The following is a 15,759-nucleotide window of genomic DNA, read 5'->3' as shown; positions in this document are numbered from 1 at the left end:
ATCTCATGGTTCATGAGATAGGGTCCTGCGTTGGCCTCTATGCTGACAGCATGGAGCCTGCTTGGGATTCTCTCTCTTTCCCTCTCTCTCTACCCCTCCCCCATTCGAGCTCTCTCTCTCTCAAAATAACTAAACATTACAAAAAAAAAAAAAAAATCATTCATTTTGTCTCCAGACCTTGTCTCATCCTAGAAACTCTTCACTCCCATTCAAGAAAAGTAGGCTCATTCATCATTCATTCATTCATTCATTCAAGTATTTAGTGAACAACTGCCTTGTGCCAGACTAATGCTGGTGATGCAATAGTGAATAGGCAAAACAAAACAAAAAAACCCTCTCTCATTGGATCCTGGTGGGGAGAGGCAGTGCAGGGGTGACGGTGGGTCAGAAGGGTAAAGAGGGTGACGGGGAAGACCTCACTGGGAGGATGACATTTGGACAAAGACTTGCAGAGGGAGCAAGGCAGGCACAGCAGAGGGAGCTCCCTCCCTTGCAGAGGGAGCATGGCAGGCACAGCAGAAGGCCTGGGGGCACAAGCTTGCCTGGAGCCTCCAAGAAGAGCAAACAGGCCCATGTGGCTGGACAGGGGAGAGTGAAGGGGGTGAAGCTTGGACAGGGGAGTGTGAGGGGGGTGAAGCTTGAGCCAAGGAGTGACGTGAAATGACTTATGTATTAAAGGCATCACTCTGACCCTTGGTTTGAGAATAAATGGGAGCGGGGCAAGCTGAGAAGTAAACACAGAGAGGTCAGTTAGGAGGAAATTACAGCAATCCAGGCAAGAGGTAACAAGCCTGGGATGGAAGGGGAGGAGGCGGTGAGAAGCAGTCAGATTTTGGAAGTATTCTGAAGGTGAAGCCAGCATGTGCTGATACAATGGGTGGTGGGGGGGCGGGGTGTAAACGAGAGGAGTCCAGGGTGACCCTGAGGTTTTGGGGCCGAAGAGCAGAAGTGCCTTTATTGGGTGGGACAGACCAGGAGCGGGAGGAGGGGTCAGGAGCTGGGTGCTGGACATGCTAAGTGGAGATGCCAGGCGGGTGGCTGGACACGTGAGCCCGCAGCTCAGAGGAGAGTCAGGAGACATAACTGTGAGAGTCACCAGCAGACAGGTGACTGTTAGAGGCGTAGGACTGGGTCACCGAAGGCGTGAGCGCAGAGTGAGGCTCAAGGTCTGAGTGCAGGGTGAGGCCCCAACACGGGGAGGTGAGGCAGATGAGGAGGAAACGAGAAAGGGACTAGAAGAGGGGCCAGAGAGGGAGGAGGTATAGCAGGAGTGGGTGGTATCCTGGAAGCTAAATAAAATGTTTCTAGAAGGGAGGGATCGGCTGCACTGATGCGGCCAAGTAAGATGACAACTGAGAACCAGCCATGGTTGAAGCAACGTGGAGGTTTAGTCGGTGGCCAGACTGGAACAGGTGCGAGAGAGAATGGTGGCCGGAGAAATGGAGCCAGTGGGCATGAACGATTCCTTTGAACAGGAATGAGAGTTTGGAGGCGGTTAGGACAGGAGAAGCAGCAGCACAAGAAAAGTAGGCTCATTCGTTATTCATTCATTCATTCATTCATTCAACAAGTATTTAGTGAACAACTGCCTTGTGCCAGACTAATGCTGGTGATGCAATAGTGAATAGGCAAAACAAAACAAAACAAAAACCCGTGCAGCAGCACGGAATGCCGGTGGGAACGGGCCGGTGGGAACTTAAAGGCTGGTGATACGGGGGAGACAGGGCATTGCCGACGCAATGCGAGGATGTGAGAAGGGCCGGCAACCGGTGCACAAGTGCAGACGTTGGTCTTGGCCGAGAGCTGGGTACCGACCCACGGCAGCAGGAGGGAGGCAGGCGCACAGGTGGAGCTCGCGGGTGCGCCCGCCCAAGGCTTCTATTTTCTCAGATGCAGGGGGAACAAGTCTCAAGGTTGCTGAGCGACGCAGGTGGTGGGCAGATGTGGGATGTTTGAGGACAGGACGCAAGGCAGAAATAGAAGTCTAGAGAAGTGGTGGGGTGAATGTATTATGAGAACATGGTGGGACTGTCTCGCAGCACTAAGGGGCCACTGAGGTTCATGGTCTTGAATCTGCAGCAAGAGTAGCCAGACTCACTGGGCCTCTCCCCCAGCTGTGCTCATCGGTGTGGATGCAGGTGAGCCGCTGTGGAAGAGGCAGACAGCTCGACCTAACCAGGGCAGACGTTTTCCCAAGTAAGTAGGAGAATGAGAGGGCTGGAGTTGTACATGAGGGAGTCGTTTTAATGACTGGCCAGGTAAGGACAGAAAGGACACGCGAGATGGGCGAGGGATGGTGACAGGGGTCCACGGAGGTAGAACTGTCGGGTATCACAGGCTGTGAGCCGACACGTAGGACGTGGCTGTTGGAAAATGAGCTGTGTGGCACTGAGATTAAGAAGGGATTGGTTATGGGTAGAGAGAAGGTCTAGGGCATGAAAATAGAGTCAGCGACTGAGTGGTGTCAAGGAACTGGGAGGCTGGAATGTCCTTTATGGACAGGTGGATCTTGAAATCGGTAAGAATGAAGATGGGAACAGCACTGACGTGACGGTGAGGCAAGAAATGAACTCTTCTGGGAAGGAGGGGAGTGATCTGGGGGGGGGGGGGCGGGAGTCAGCGCCTGTACCAAAGACGGGGAGCGAGATGTCTAGGCTGACACCTTGGGTCCAAGATGGGGGCTTCAGCAGGAAGGAAGGAAGGAAGGAAGGAAGAAGAGTCTGGAAGATGCACAGAGGAGCAAGGAATACATCTCTCTCGTCCCCAGGCCTGAGAGGGTGGTAAGGGAGGCCCCGTCCTGGGGAGTCTAAGGTTTCAGTTCCCAGTGGGCAGGCGAGGTGCTGCAGGAGCTGGGGGTGTTTCTGGGCATCTTGGGCTCTGTGGCACTGAATGCCGGTTCCAACACTTACTAGTCACCTCGAGCAAGCTACTTAAGGTCTCCCTGCCTCATTTACTCATCTACAAAAGGGGAGTGGTGTAACTAGTACTCACTTTGCAGTGCTATTAAGAGGGGTAAGTGGGGGCATCTGGGTGGCTCAGTCGGTTAAGTGTCTGACTCTTGATTTCAGCTCAGGTCATGATCTCATGCTTTGTGAGGTGGAGCCCCATGTCGGGCTCTGAACTGACAGCATGGGGCTTGCTTGGGGTTCTTCCTCTCATTCTCTCTGCCCCTTCCCCCTCAATAAACAAATAAACATTTTTTTAAAAAGATGGATAACTGGGTTAAGATTTGTCAGTCATGGAGAGCAATGTCTGGGACACAGAAGTATCACACAGACTCTTGTCAAATGAAAAGTGGGCGCAGAGCTCCAAGGGGCACAGCGGAATGCTGTCTGGAGTTGGGGAGGCTTTGGAGATGGGGACAGAGAAGGGAATAAAGAAGAGGGTGGTGTGCAGGACGGGTCCGGGGCTCCCTGTGCTAACTCACAAAAATAGGGAAACACACGAACTCATCCTTCTACCTGCCAGATCAGCATCCTTCTGTTCCCCTCTCTTTCTGCAGGGGCTGCCCACGGTTTTACTACCCCAGGTCACTGCTTAACTCATTGACACAAGCACGTTTAGCTAAATATAAACTTACAAGGATTTACACTGAACATGGTACCTTTTTTTATAGTTTTCTTTTTAATGTTTACTTATTTATTTTGAAAGAGAGAGAGCGCGTGGGGTAAGAAGCAGAGAGAGAGAGAGAGAGAGGAAGAGAAAGAATTCCAAGTAGGCTCCACACTGTCAGTGCACAGCCCTGACACGGGGCTCGATCCCACGAAGCGTGAGATCATGACCTGAGCCAAAACCAAGAGTCGGAGGCTTAACCCACTGAGCTCCTGGGCGCCCCTGAACGCGCTACCGTTTAACAGCAAGCTTTCTGCCGGAAAAGCCAGAGTAGCCCGAGGAGCGATTCTCTTGGCATCTCTGGCAGCTGCCGCACCAAGGTACAGTTCTGCTGGTGGCCACCTGGGGGAGCCCGCGCTGAGGAAGCCGCGGGGGAAGGCGGGGCGCGGAAGGCGCAGGCGCGATCTGAAGGCCTTGGAGGGCCGTTCCCTACCTGCGTCAGTTCTCCAGAGAGGGTCTAAGTCAGGCCTGGGGGCTTCGCTCAGCTACCCGGAAGCTGCAAAAGAACAAATGCAATCTAAAGACCACAAGGCCTAGGGGCCCAGGCCGTCTTCCAGGGCGGCATCATCTCTCAGGGCTCCTGAACATCTTTATGTTCAGGATATACGTCCTTTATCACGTGTATTTTGCAAATACTTTTTCCCAGTCTGTTGCTCGTCTATTTGTTTTCTTCATGGTATCTTTGAAGCACCACCGTTTTGGATTTTGACAAAGTCCAGTTTATCAAATGTTCTTTTATGGACCGTGCTTTGGGGATGGTGATGGTGTCTACGAAATCTTTGCCTACTCCTATGTTTTCTCCTAAAAATCTTATAGTTTTAGCTCTGACACTGAAGTCTATGATCCATTTTGAGTTAAAGTTTGCAGAGGCTGTGACGTAAGCGTCTAAGTTCATCTTTTGGCGAGTGGCTATGCACTTGCCCAGCACCCTTTGCTGGATCTCATCTTTAAAACGAGGGGAACAGCTGGGAAGCCCCTGTCAGGGCTGTCTGGGGGACTGGAACCAGGGCAGGGATGTGCAAGTGCTTGGTGACCAGCAGCACAGCCAGAAGGACGTGTGATTTTTATTTGGTTAATACCGTACATGATGAGGGAAGGGGGTGGGCCCGGGCTGGGAAGAGCTCTGCCTTCCATCTGGCTCTAAGGAGGTTTGAGTCCTGGATGCTGCTCTTTTCCACTTAACTCCTACACACTCATTTTCTCTCCTTCCAAAAGCACCCCCCTTCCTCCCTCCCTCCTCCTCCCTTCCTTCCTTCCTTCCACAAAGAAGGGCTGAGTACCTACCATGCACCAGCCAGCATGCGAGGCCCTGGGGGCCTGGCAGTTCCGTTTCCCACCAATATGAGTCTCCCAGACTCACTGGGGAGACCTGTAAGCATGCCAGGCACGAGCCACCACACACTCTGGCACACTTTGGTAACCCAGGTAAAGGGGGTCATGGGGAGGGCCCACCTTGAGCAGTCAGAGAAGCCTTCTGCAAGGAAGTCACCTCTGAGCTGAGATGCGAGGAATTCGAATCAGCAGTGTGGTGGGGAGCATGGACAGAGGGAACCATGTTGGCCAAGAGCCAGAGGGGGGACAGAGCATGGTGTTTTGGGAATGTGAAAACGAGTAGTCATGGCTCGAGTGCAGGATGGATCACTGGTTTATGCTTTCATTTGTTCATTTGTTCGTTCAACAACAATTCGTGGCAAATCTACTCTTCCCAGGAAGTACAAACACAAGTTCCTCTTCAGGGGGTTCCCAGTCTTTGGGGTTTGGGGAGACGACTGCTGTTGGGAGAGGCATGGCCCAGCTGCCGTTCTGCCTAGGAGGGCCTCCAGACACAAGGCCGAGCCTCTAACCTGGAGTGGGATGCAGTCCATCGGCAGGGTCGGGCAGGTGCAGCCTGCAGGAAGGTGAGGCAGGTGAAGGAAGGAGGTGAGGAAACAGAAGAGAGAAGAGAGCCTCGCCCCCATCTCAGCACCTTCCTCAGCTTCCTCAGCAGCAAGCAGAGACAGTGTCATGGAAACCCAGAGCATTGTCCTGCCTTTTGTCCTCACCCTTAAACCACGACTGGACCTCCTTTCTGGAGAGGTTTCCTTCTTCCTTCTTTCTAGCTCTTGGGTGTGAAGAAGAGGGGTAGAGAGCTTTCTGGAGACCAAAGTAGCAGCAGTGGAAAGAATGCAACTTGAAATCTGAGGGTTACAAGGGAACACAGAACAGGGGCACCCACCTGCCCGGTGCAGGGGCATCAGGGAATTTCTCTTCGGGCATGAATTTTAGGGAGGCATGAACACAGGGAGGTTATTCAGGGCGGTGGGAAGAAGTGGACTGTCTGCAGCCAGACTGTCTGGGCTTAAATCCCAGGTCCACCCCTGTTCGCTGTGTGACAGCACTGTGAGGACAGTGACCTCAGCTCTCTGGGTCTTAGTTTCCACCTCTGGAAAGTGGGGATAACGGCACTGCCTCACAAGGTTGTTGTGAACACGGAATGAGTTAACTCACACAAACCCCTTTGCAAATGCTTGAGAAGCAGTGCCATTAGCCAGTACTACTGTCACTGGCACCAGGTCATCTGCGACGTGCTGGTGAAGGGCCCAGACTGGACCATTCCTGGTCTCCTCCCGCCTACTCTGTTCTGGAACAGACCAGGGGAGGACTGTCCAAGACCCCACAAACTGCAGCCTGGAGGTTGCTGCCTCTGTTCTTCCTATGCATGAAAAACGAATGTCAGCCTGGCTTTTTGGGCCAAGGAGGGGCAGTGAGTGATGGTGGGGATGTCGGCTGGGGGGTCAGGATCCTCAGTCCCCTTCTCAGCTGCACATCTTATCTGACGGGGAGGTGTGTGGCCTTCCTCCCCTCCCATTTCTCCCCGTCCTGGCCTCTAGTGGCAGAAGCTGGAGGCTGGGCAGTCCCAGGCCGCAGGCGAGGTTTGCTTGGGGAAGTGGGCAAAAGCTTCAAAAAGAACAAGCTCTGTCTTTATTAGTCCCCTGGTCCAGCGCTCACCTCCTTCCTTCCAGACCTGGCCTGGCTTCAGCTACTGCTGTCCTAACCAGCCAGGCCAGCAGGCCAGGCCCTCCTCATCTCAAGGCCAAGTCTTCTGTGTGAGGAGCCCAGATCCCGCAGCTAGGGCAGCCCAGGAAGCCCTTGGTGTGTGTGGGAGGGGCACGATCTTATTAATAGCTAATGTTTATGGAGCACTTACTATGGAGCCTCAGAGAAATACTTCCCATTTAAGTATGTAGCTCTCACAAGTACCTAAGGGTACTAAAATCATCCCCTGATGAGAGGACAATTAAGGCCCAGACAGGTGAAATCACTTGCCTAAGGTCATGGTGCTAGTAAGTGGCATGCCACCTTCTCTCTTGCCACCACAGGTCTCTTGCACATGCTAGACCTTCCACCTGGAATATTCCTCCCTCCCACTAGTTAACTCATTTTCCCCTAGTTAATTGCAGCTCAGTTTTTGCCTCCATAGGGAAGAACCCCAGACCAGGTGAAGCCCCAACATTCCATGCCTCAGAGCATCTTGGGTCACAGACACAGTATGACATTTAGGAGTGGGTCCCAAATCCTGTCTCTGCTATTTATAAGCTCCATGTCCTTGGGCAAATATCTCAGCTTCCCTGTGCCTCTGTTTCCTTATCTGTAACATGGAAATGTTAATAGCATCTACCTTATTGGCTGGGTGTTAGGAATGTATGAACCAATTCACATAAAACACTTAGAACGGTACTGCTATATAGCAATGGCTCAATACAGTTAAGTATTATTTTCCTTGTTTGAACCTAGTACATTTGACGTTCATTTACAAGATGACGTACTAAATGGCTGGCTCCACCAGTGGATGCAAAGCTCCTTAATGGCTACGTTTGCTTAGTATTTTCTCTGCTGTGCTGGTTAGAGCTTGGTGCTTTACAAATATTTGTGGAAAAGAGGCCCCTGGGTGGCTCAGTCGGTTAAGCGTCCGACTTTGGCTCGGGTCATGATCTTGCGGTTCGTGGGTTCGTGGGTTCGAGCCCGGTGTCGGGCTCTGTGCTGACAGCTCGGAGCCTGGAGCCTGGAGCCTGCTGCGGATTCTGTGCGTGTCTCTCTCTCCGCCCCTCCCCACTCGTGCTCTGTCTCTCTGCAAATATTTGTGGAAGAAAGGAATGACTGGCAGCAGGCTGGGGTGGGTCTCACTTGGCCCCCCGATCTCCAACCCAGAGTGTCTGGCTGGAGGGGCTGCTACAAATTCTTGAATCTAAGCCCTTCCTCCCACAGATGAGCAGAGGTTTGCTGCAGCCGAGTATGTCCTTGGCCTCAGTCTCACAGGGCTGGGTGGCCCCTGGCCACCCCATCCCCCCTGGAGCTCAGCTCAATCAGTAGATTGAGGGCACGGTGAGATCTCAGGCTGAGCAGCCACACACACACACACACACACACACACAACCTGGCACATCTCTTATCTGAGTGTTGTGGAGCGAACACATTCCCTCCACAAGCCGCAGGCTTCACTTCGACCCTGATTTACTGCCGTAATTCCTGTCTCTGTGGTAACAAGTGGGACTGAGCCTTCGGCTAGCAAAGACTGGGCAAAGGGCTCGTCGTCGTCAGGCCAGCACTGTTGTTCTCTCCCCAGCCTCCTGCCCGCTGGATTTCTCTGAGGGAGTCCTGAGTGGGCTGGGAGGGGAGGGCTCCGGAGGGGAAGCACAGCCCCAGTTAGAGCAGGATGAAGGTGCCCGGCAGCAGGAGCTAACAGGCAGGAGGCACTGTTGGGTGCCGTCCCCCTCAGCTCCTGCTGCTGCTAGGACGGCCTCTGGTGGACCGTGCCACATGCTGGGGAGACAGAGGGGCTGAGCCCCAGCCCATGCACACCCAACCCACTGTCGATGACTGGTCAATGTGTAACTAGAACCAGCCTTAACTGGACACCTGCTCTGTGCCCGCACTGGGCTAGGAAGTGGGGAGGAAAGCTAAACTACAATAGACCTGGTGTCAGTGAGCGTTCCGTGGTCCTGGCCTAGTGAGCAGTCCGTGGTCCTGGCCTCAGTGAGCGTTCCATGGACCTGGCCTAGTGAGCGGTCCGTGGTCCTGGCCTCAGTGAGTGTTCCATGGTCCTGGCCTAGTGAGCAGTCCGTGGTCCTGGCCTCAGTGAGCGTTCCATGGACCTGGCCTAGTGAGCGGTCCATGGTCCTGGCCTCAGTAAGCATTCCGTGGTCCTGGCCTCAGTGAGCGTTCTGTGGTCCTGGCCTCAGTGAGCGTTCTGTGGTCCTGGCCTCAGTGAGCATTCCATGGTCCTGGCCTAGTGAGCAGTCCGTGGTCTTGGCCTCAGAGTTCCATGGTCCTGGCCTCTGTGACAGTTCCATGGACCTGGCCTCAGTGAGAGTTCCGTGGTCCTGGCCTCAGTGAGCATTCCATGGTCCTGGCCTCAGTGAGTGTTCCATGGACCTGGCCTCAGTGACCGTTCCGTGGTCCTGGCCTCAGTGAGTGTTCTGTGGTCCTGGCCTAGTGAGAGTTCCATGATCCTGGCCTCAGTGAGCATTCCATGGTCCTGGCCTAGTGAGAGTTCCACGGTCCTGGCCTCTGTGAGCGGTCTGTGGTCCTGGCCTAGTAAGCGGTCTGTGGTCCTGGCCTCAGTGAGAGTTCCATGGTCCTGGCCTCAGTGAGTGTTCCGTGGTCCTGGCCTAGTAAGCGGTCCGTGGTCCTGGCATCAGTGAGAGTTCCGTGGTCCTGGCCTCAGTGAGAGTTCTGTGGTCCTGGCCTCAGTGAGAGTTCCATGGACCTGGCCTCAGTGAGCGTTCTGTGGTCCTGGCCTCAGTGAGCATTCCGTTGTCCTGGCCTAGTGAGCGGTCCGTGGTCCTGGCCTCATTAAACATTCCGTGGTCCTGGCCTCAGAGTTCCATGGTCCTGGCCTCTGTGACAGTTCCATGGACCTGGCCTCAGTGAGAGTTCCGTGGTCCTGGCCTCAGTGAGCATTCCATGGTCCTGGCCTCAGTGAGTGTTTCATGGGCCTGGCCTCAGTGACCGTTCCATGGTCCTGGCCTCAGTGAGCGTTCCGTGGTCCTGGCCTAGTGAGAGTTCCATGATCCTGGCCTCAGTGAGCGTTCCGTGGTCCTGGCCTAGTGAGAGTTCCATGATCCTGGCCTCAGTGACTGTTCCGTGGTCCTGACCTAGTGAGTGTTCCATGGTCCTGGCCTCTGTGAGCGGTCTGTGGTCCTGGCCTCAGTGAGAGTTCCATGGTCCTGGCCTCAGTGAGCGTTCCGTGGTCCTGGCCTAGTAAGCAGTCCGTGGTCCTGGCCTCAGTGAGCGTTCCGTGGTCCTGGCCTAGTGAGCGGTCCGTGGTCCTGGCCTCAGTAAGCATTCCATGGTCCTGGCCTCAGTGAGCGTTCCATGGTCCTGGCCTAGTGAGCATTCCGTGGTCCTGGCCTCAGAGTTCCATGGTCCTGGCCTCTGACAGTTCCATGGACCTGGCCTCAGTGAGAGTTCTGAGGTCCTGGCCTCAGTGAGCATTCCATGGTCCTGGCCTCAGTGAGTGTTTCATGGACCTGACCTCAGTGACCGTTCCGTGGACCTGGCCTCAGTGACCATTCCGTGGTCCTGGCCTCAGTGAGCGTTCCGTGGTCCTGGCCTAGTGAGAGTTCCATGGTCCTGGCCTCTGTGAGCAGTCTGTGGTCCTGGCCTAGTAAGCGGTCTGTGGTCTTGGCCTCAGTGAGAGTTCCATGGTCCTGGCCTCAGTGAGAGTTCCATGGACCTGGCCTAGTAAGCGGTCTGTGGTCCTGGCCTCAGTGAGCGTTCCGTGGTCCTGGCCTCAGTGAGTGGTCCGTGGTCCTGGCCTAGTAAGCGGTCTGTGGTCCTGGCCTCAGTGAGAGTTCCATGGTCCTGCCTCAGTGAGAGTTCTGTGGTCCTGGCCTCAGTGAGAGTTCCATGGTCCTGGCCTCTGTGAGCGGTCTGTGGTCCTGGCCTAGTAAGCGGTCTGTGGTCCTGGCCTCAGTGAGAGTTCCATGGTCCTGGCCTCAGTGAGAGTTCCATGGACCTGGCCTAGTAAGCGGTCTGTGGTCCTGGCCTCAGTGAGCGTTCCGTGGTCCTGGCCTCAGTGAGCGTTCCGTGGTCCTGGCCTCAGTGAGCGGTCCGTGGTCCTGGCCTAGTAAGCGGTCTGTGGTCCTGGCCTCAGTGAGTGGTCCATGGACCTGGCTGCAGTGAGTGTTCGTTCCATCAGGTGGGAGAGGCCCCAAAACACGAGAGCAGGTAATCGGAATAAAGAGTAACAGATGCTCTGTTGAGCGAAGAAAACAAGACACGGACGATGGCGCAGGGAAAACGCCACCCCCTGCACGTCTGCCTGGTCTCTGGAAGGAGACCCAGGACACGCTTAAGTGGTTGCCTTCTGGGAAGGAAACTAGGTAGAGGCTGAAGCCTCCTGAGGAAGACTTACTTTCATTATATTCTCTTTTTCGCTTTTTGAATGTTGTACTGGGCACACCTAACCAAGCAAAACGAACAAACAAACAAACAAAAACCAAACCAAGATGAAAAGCCGTGCCGGGATAAGTGCCATAGCAGGGTGTGACCTGCATTGTGCTGGTTCCAGAGGCGGGGGCTCTAACATCGAGGACTCTTCTCCCCTCAGGATCTGAGGGTTCTCATCTGCCAGGGCTGTGTGTGTGTGCGTGTGTGTGTGTGTGTGTGTCTGTCTGTCTCCATACCTGTGCATTTGGGAATGTGTGAATGCACTGGATTGAATTCTGTCCACTTGGAGCCACAGAATATGACCTTATTTGGAAATAGGGTCTCTGTGGATAGAACTAGTTAAAGTGAAGTCGTACTAGATTAGGGTGGGCCATAAGGCCACCGCCTGGTGTCCCCATACGAAGTCTTCATGGACACACAGACAAGACAGCCACGAGAACACAGGCCAAGACAGAGACATGAAACCACACAAGCCAAGGTGCAGGGGTGCCGGCCACTCCCACAGGCCAGAAGCGGCCAGGGAGGCTTCCCCCCGAGAGCCTGCAGGAGGGCACAGCCCCTGCCAGCACACTGGATGTCACCCTTCCGGCCTCCAGAACTCTGAGAAAATGAACGTCTGTGGTTTGTGGCTGCAGGGTCTGGGGTAATTTGCTACAGCTGCCCTCGGAATGGATCCAGTGGACCTACGCATTTATGTTTGTGTATTTTGAGGTGTATCAGTGTATTGTGTGTGTGCATCTGCGTAGGGAGAGTGGCGTTTGGGTGTGCTTGGGAATGTGTTTATGACTATTTGGGTTTTGTGTGCTTGTGTGTGCTTTGGGGAGCATGCGTGTTTATGTATTTGTATGTGGGCATGCTGAGTTGTATATGTGTGTGTGCATGTGTGTTGGGGGAGGGGGAGAGAACTCATGGATGTAGCCAATGCTCTCTAGGGTCTTTCTTAGCCCTAATATTCCAGAAGTCTGCCCTGAATTTTGCTACAGGGGCTGGCCTCGAAGGGCTGCTGGTCAATGGCAGTGGGGAGGGCCTAACACCAAGACCCGGTTGGACCCATTCTGGTCTAGTGCCGCTTGGGAAAGGAGAGGTCTGTGGGGACAGTGTTCTCCCCCGCACCTGCCCTGTCAGCAAAAGGGTCTCAAGCTCAGGAGCGTGGGATCAGCAGGAGCTATGTCCTGGGGACCTAGCCGACAGCTTTCTTGGAAGCCTTCACCAGAGCAGAGACCCCCGAGACTCTACCTCCTATGGACCTGAGTTACTCTGAAACATGAGAGTGGTTCTCACACTCTGGTGCCTCAGCATCACCTGGAGGGCTTGTTTCCCGCAGATGCTGCCTCCCTGCCTGAGTTTCTGATGTGGCAGGTCTGGGGTGGAGTCTAGAAGTTCCTGGGTTCCTGGGTGATGCTGACATTGCTGAATGGGGCTTTGAGGATCACTGCACTGGGCCATGGGACACGGGGCGGGGTGGTCTTCAGCCTCCTCACCCTACCCCCAGGCCTCGGTGTGGGCATCCTGGTCTTTCAGGACAGGCCCTGGAAAAGTCAGTCCTGGAAGGCACAATCCTATTCTCTCAGTCCATCTCTCTCGGCTGCCTGTCACTCATGAAACCATTCATTCAGCAAAATAATGGGCCAGACCGTTCCTTGCATTCAAGGTGCTTATAGTCAAAGCACAAGATTCTAGTGGGTACAAAGACCCCAAAGAAACTGTGACAGGTCTGCATAAGTGCACTCCAGAGGCCTGGTGAAGGGGTGCCGGGAGCACAGAGGAGGAGCCCTGGACAATCCAGAAAGGCTGCCTGGAGGTGGTGCTGGCCAAGGCGGCTCTTCAAAGTCGGACAGCAGTAGTCACGTTAATTGAGGGCTTACTGCCAGATGTTGTGCTCAGAGTCTGTAAGCATGGGCTCTTTTAATCTCACTACTCCAAGGTGGGAACTACTGTCACTAAAGAGAGATTTGAGTCCAGCAGCCACATTCCTAACCTTGGGTGCACATGGGGCTTCTGCCCCGGAGTTGGAGCTGGGGTTACAGCCACGGGAATGCCTTCCCGAGGGCACACGACATTCCTGGAGGAGACCAGGAATACACAAAAGTGGAGAGGAAGGTGGGCTCGGATTACGTTAGGACTGTCCCCTGAGGGAGTTCAGGTCCCCATATAGAAACGCACCACCCCTTGGGGCAGCAGAGATGGGAGGGACACCCAGCTCTGTTCCCATCTGTGTAAATAGGGCAGGAGCCAGGCTGGCTGCTGGCAGGGGTGGTGGTAGGGGGGGCGGGGGGAGGCGGTGGTGGCAGGGGGAGGGGGTTGGAGAGAGGTAGAGGGAGAGCCCAGAGCACAGCTGCTCCAGCCATGGTGGGGAGCCAGATGGCAGAGGCTGCAGGGCTGGCTCACGTGGCTTCACGGGACCTGTGGGACAGAGAAGGCCCAGGGCACAAGTGGCCTGAGGATGACGGTGCTGCTGTAGTGGGGGCTCTCTGGTTACAGATTTGACCATGATGAAGGCCAGCCCTGGAGAGTGGCTGAGGAGTGACGGGCTGGCACAGCCTCTGTGACATAGGGTGGTCCCCGTACTCTGGCCCCCAAGCAATCTCTGAGAGGGGTCCTGGCCTCCTCAACTAGAGCATAAACTCCCAGGCCACGGGCCAGCCTCATCGTGACCTGGCTCCTGCCTCTTGGACAGGGGAGTCAAGAAAGTCACTCTGATCCTCACTGAATGAGGACTCAAAGAGCTCCTTGAATTCAGAGGATAGAACCAGAGGAAATGAGCCCCAACTGTGGTAAGACGTATTCTAGTTAGACACCAGGAAACACTGGTCTGGGATGCTGAAGGGGGTAGTAGCTATTTCTGGGGAAGAAAAAACCCACCCTCTGTCTCTTGACAACCTGCTTCAACTAGAAACATGGTGGGGAACCTCTGTCCCATTTCTTCACTAGTACCTCCATCCTGTCTCACCTACATTTTGGTTCCCTCTCTCCTTTCCTGCTCATCTCCCTCTTCTGCCTTCTTTGTGTGAGTGGGACAACCCCCCCCCCCCCACCACCACTTATCCCAGTATTTCTGGGGACCTTTGAGCTTGGCCATACTCAATTCAGCCAATGTTTGCTGAGCCCTACACCTGCCTCATGGAAAGATCACATAGTTAAACCAATGCCTATACCAAAGGCAGAGAGTAACGGCCATGAGAAAGGTAAAGCCAAGGTAATGGGGCTCAGAGACCATAGCTCCCCAGGGTCAGGGAAGTCTTCAGAGAGGCGGCAGGCTAACAGACAGAAACCATTGAGACAGGGGCATTTGGGGCAGAGAGAACAGATGAGTGATAGAGAGAAGCAGAGAGTGGAATATTCCAGAAATGGCAGGTAGACTAGGCTGCAGAGGTGGGGTGAGCAGGGTCTGGTGAGATAAAAGGAAGGTCGTGAATTTCAGAATGAATGATTTGTACTTAATTGCGTAGGCAATAGGAAACTATTGAAGGTTTCAGAGGAAGGGCATGACATTATCTGGGCTGGGACTAGGAGGGTTTCTAGATTTAGCTCCTATCCTGGGATCTCGTGAAGGGCACTTGGCCCCAATTCTGAGCTCACGGGCTTCTCAGAGGTTCCCGAGGGGAGCAGACAATCGGCGTCTCCAATGTCACCTTTTTGGTGAGGCCTGTCCTGATGACCATATTTAATAATCAAACTCCCCAGGCCCTCCCATCCCCTCTCCTCCCCTGTTTTTCCACTGGATTTATCTCCTACCACCCTTTGCCCATAGTTTATGCTGTTTATTGTCTGTCCTCGCCCTCATTAGAATGAAGGCCCCATGAGGGCAGGGTCTATGTCTATCTGTCTTGCTGCTGAATATTCCAGTGTTTAGCATACCGCTTGGAATCCCAACAAATTCATTCACTTGTTGAATGAATAAAGCAAAACAGGCCTCCGTGCAGGAACCAGCGTGGTCTACTGTGTTCCCTCTCTGTCACTTCACTCCTGGCTTCCTGAGCGCGGCAGCACCGGCGTGGAAAATCTCTGCGAAAGCCAGACAGAGCTCTGCTTCTTCTCCACCGAGCCTCGCGCCCTTGCCAGGATTCGGAGATTTCGACTGTTCTCTCTCCCCTCCCTTGCCAAAGATACCACCGCTTTTCTTCATCTTAGAGTGGAGGCCAAGCGAGGAGATTTTCAACTAAGGAAAGTGAGAGGCTTGCAGGACAGAGGCAGCTGCACCTGGCAGCTTGGAAGAACACCTCTGACAGACAGAGCAAAATGACCACAAGTTACAGGGTGCCCCGCCCCCTGTAGGCACTGTACAGGTGCCCCCTGGGCACTTTGATCCATTTTGGCCTCCCATCAATCTAATGGAATGGGTACTGTTCTCCCGTTTTATAGATGGAAAAATAGAGGCTCAGAGAAGCTAACTGACATGGCCAAGGTCTCCCCACCCAGTGAGGAGTCCGGTTTTGGACATGAGTCTGTCCTACTTCAACCTGGTGCCCGCTCTTCTGTGGCACGAGCCTCTCTTCTGCCAGGGAAGCAGTGAGGTGCAGGATGCGGGGCTTGCCAGGTTTCCTGACCAAGGTGCCACGTCGTGGGTGGTTTCTGCTGGCCTTGGGCTTCCCACCTGAGCTATGGGAGCTGAGGTTCTGGCCACTTCCCAGGGATGGATGAGGACAAAGACGCCGCGTCTGCCACCTGGCTGGAACTCATCCGAGTGTGAGTTGTAACTGCGGTCACTGCCTGCTC

At 54.3% G+C, this 15,759-nt stretch overlaps 1 protein-coding gene across 9 annotated transcripts in view; it reads right to left on the bottom strand.

Moving 5' to 3' along the window:
• Positions 1-15,759, bottom strand: part of TMEM63C (transmembrane protein 63C) — a 72,729-nt gene that overhangs the window by 34,592 nt on the left and 22,378 nt on the right. For all 9 annotated transcript variants that reach the window (XR_009606465.3, XR_009606466.3, XM_060620385.3 and 6 more), the window contains one exon: positions 4,046-4,108. The gene's annotated coding sequence lies outside the window, so the exon portion shown is untranslated. The remainder of the gene's footprint in view (positions 1-4,045; positions 4,109-15,759) is intronic.

Source organism: Panthera onca, chromosome B3 (genome assembly GCF_046562875.1).
Source record: "Panthera onca isolate mPanOnc1 chromosome B3, mPanOnc1 haplotype 2, whole genome shotgun sequence".
Lineage (NCBI taxonomy): Eukaryota > Metazoa > Chordata > Mammalia > Carnivora > Felidae > Panthera > Panthera onca.
This window is presented reverse-complemented; position numbering and strand designations above follow the sequence as displayed.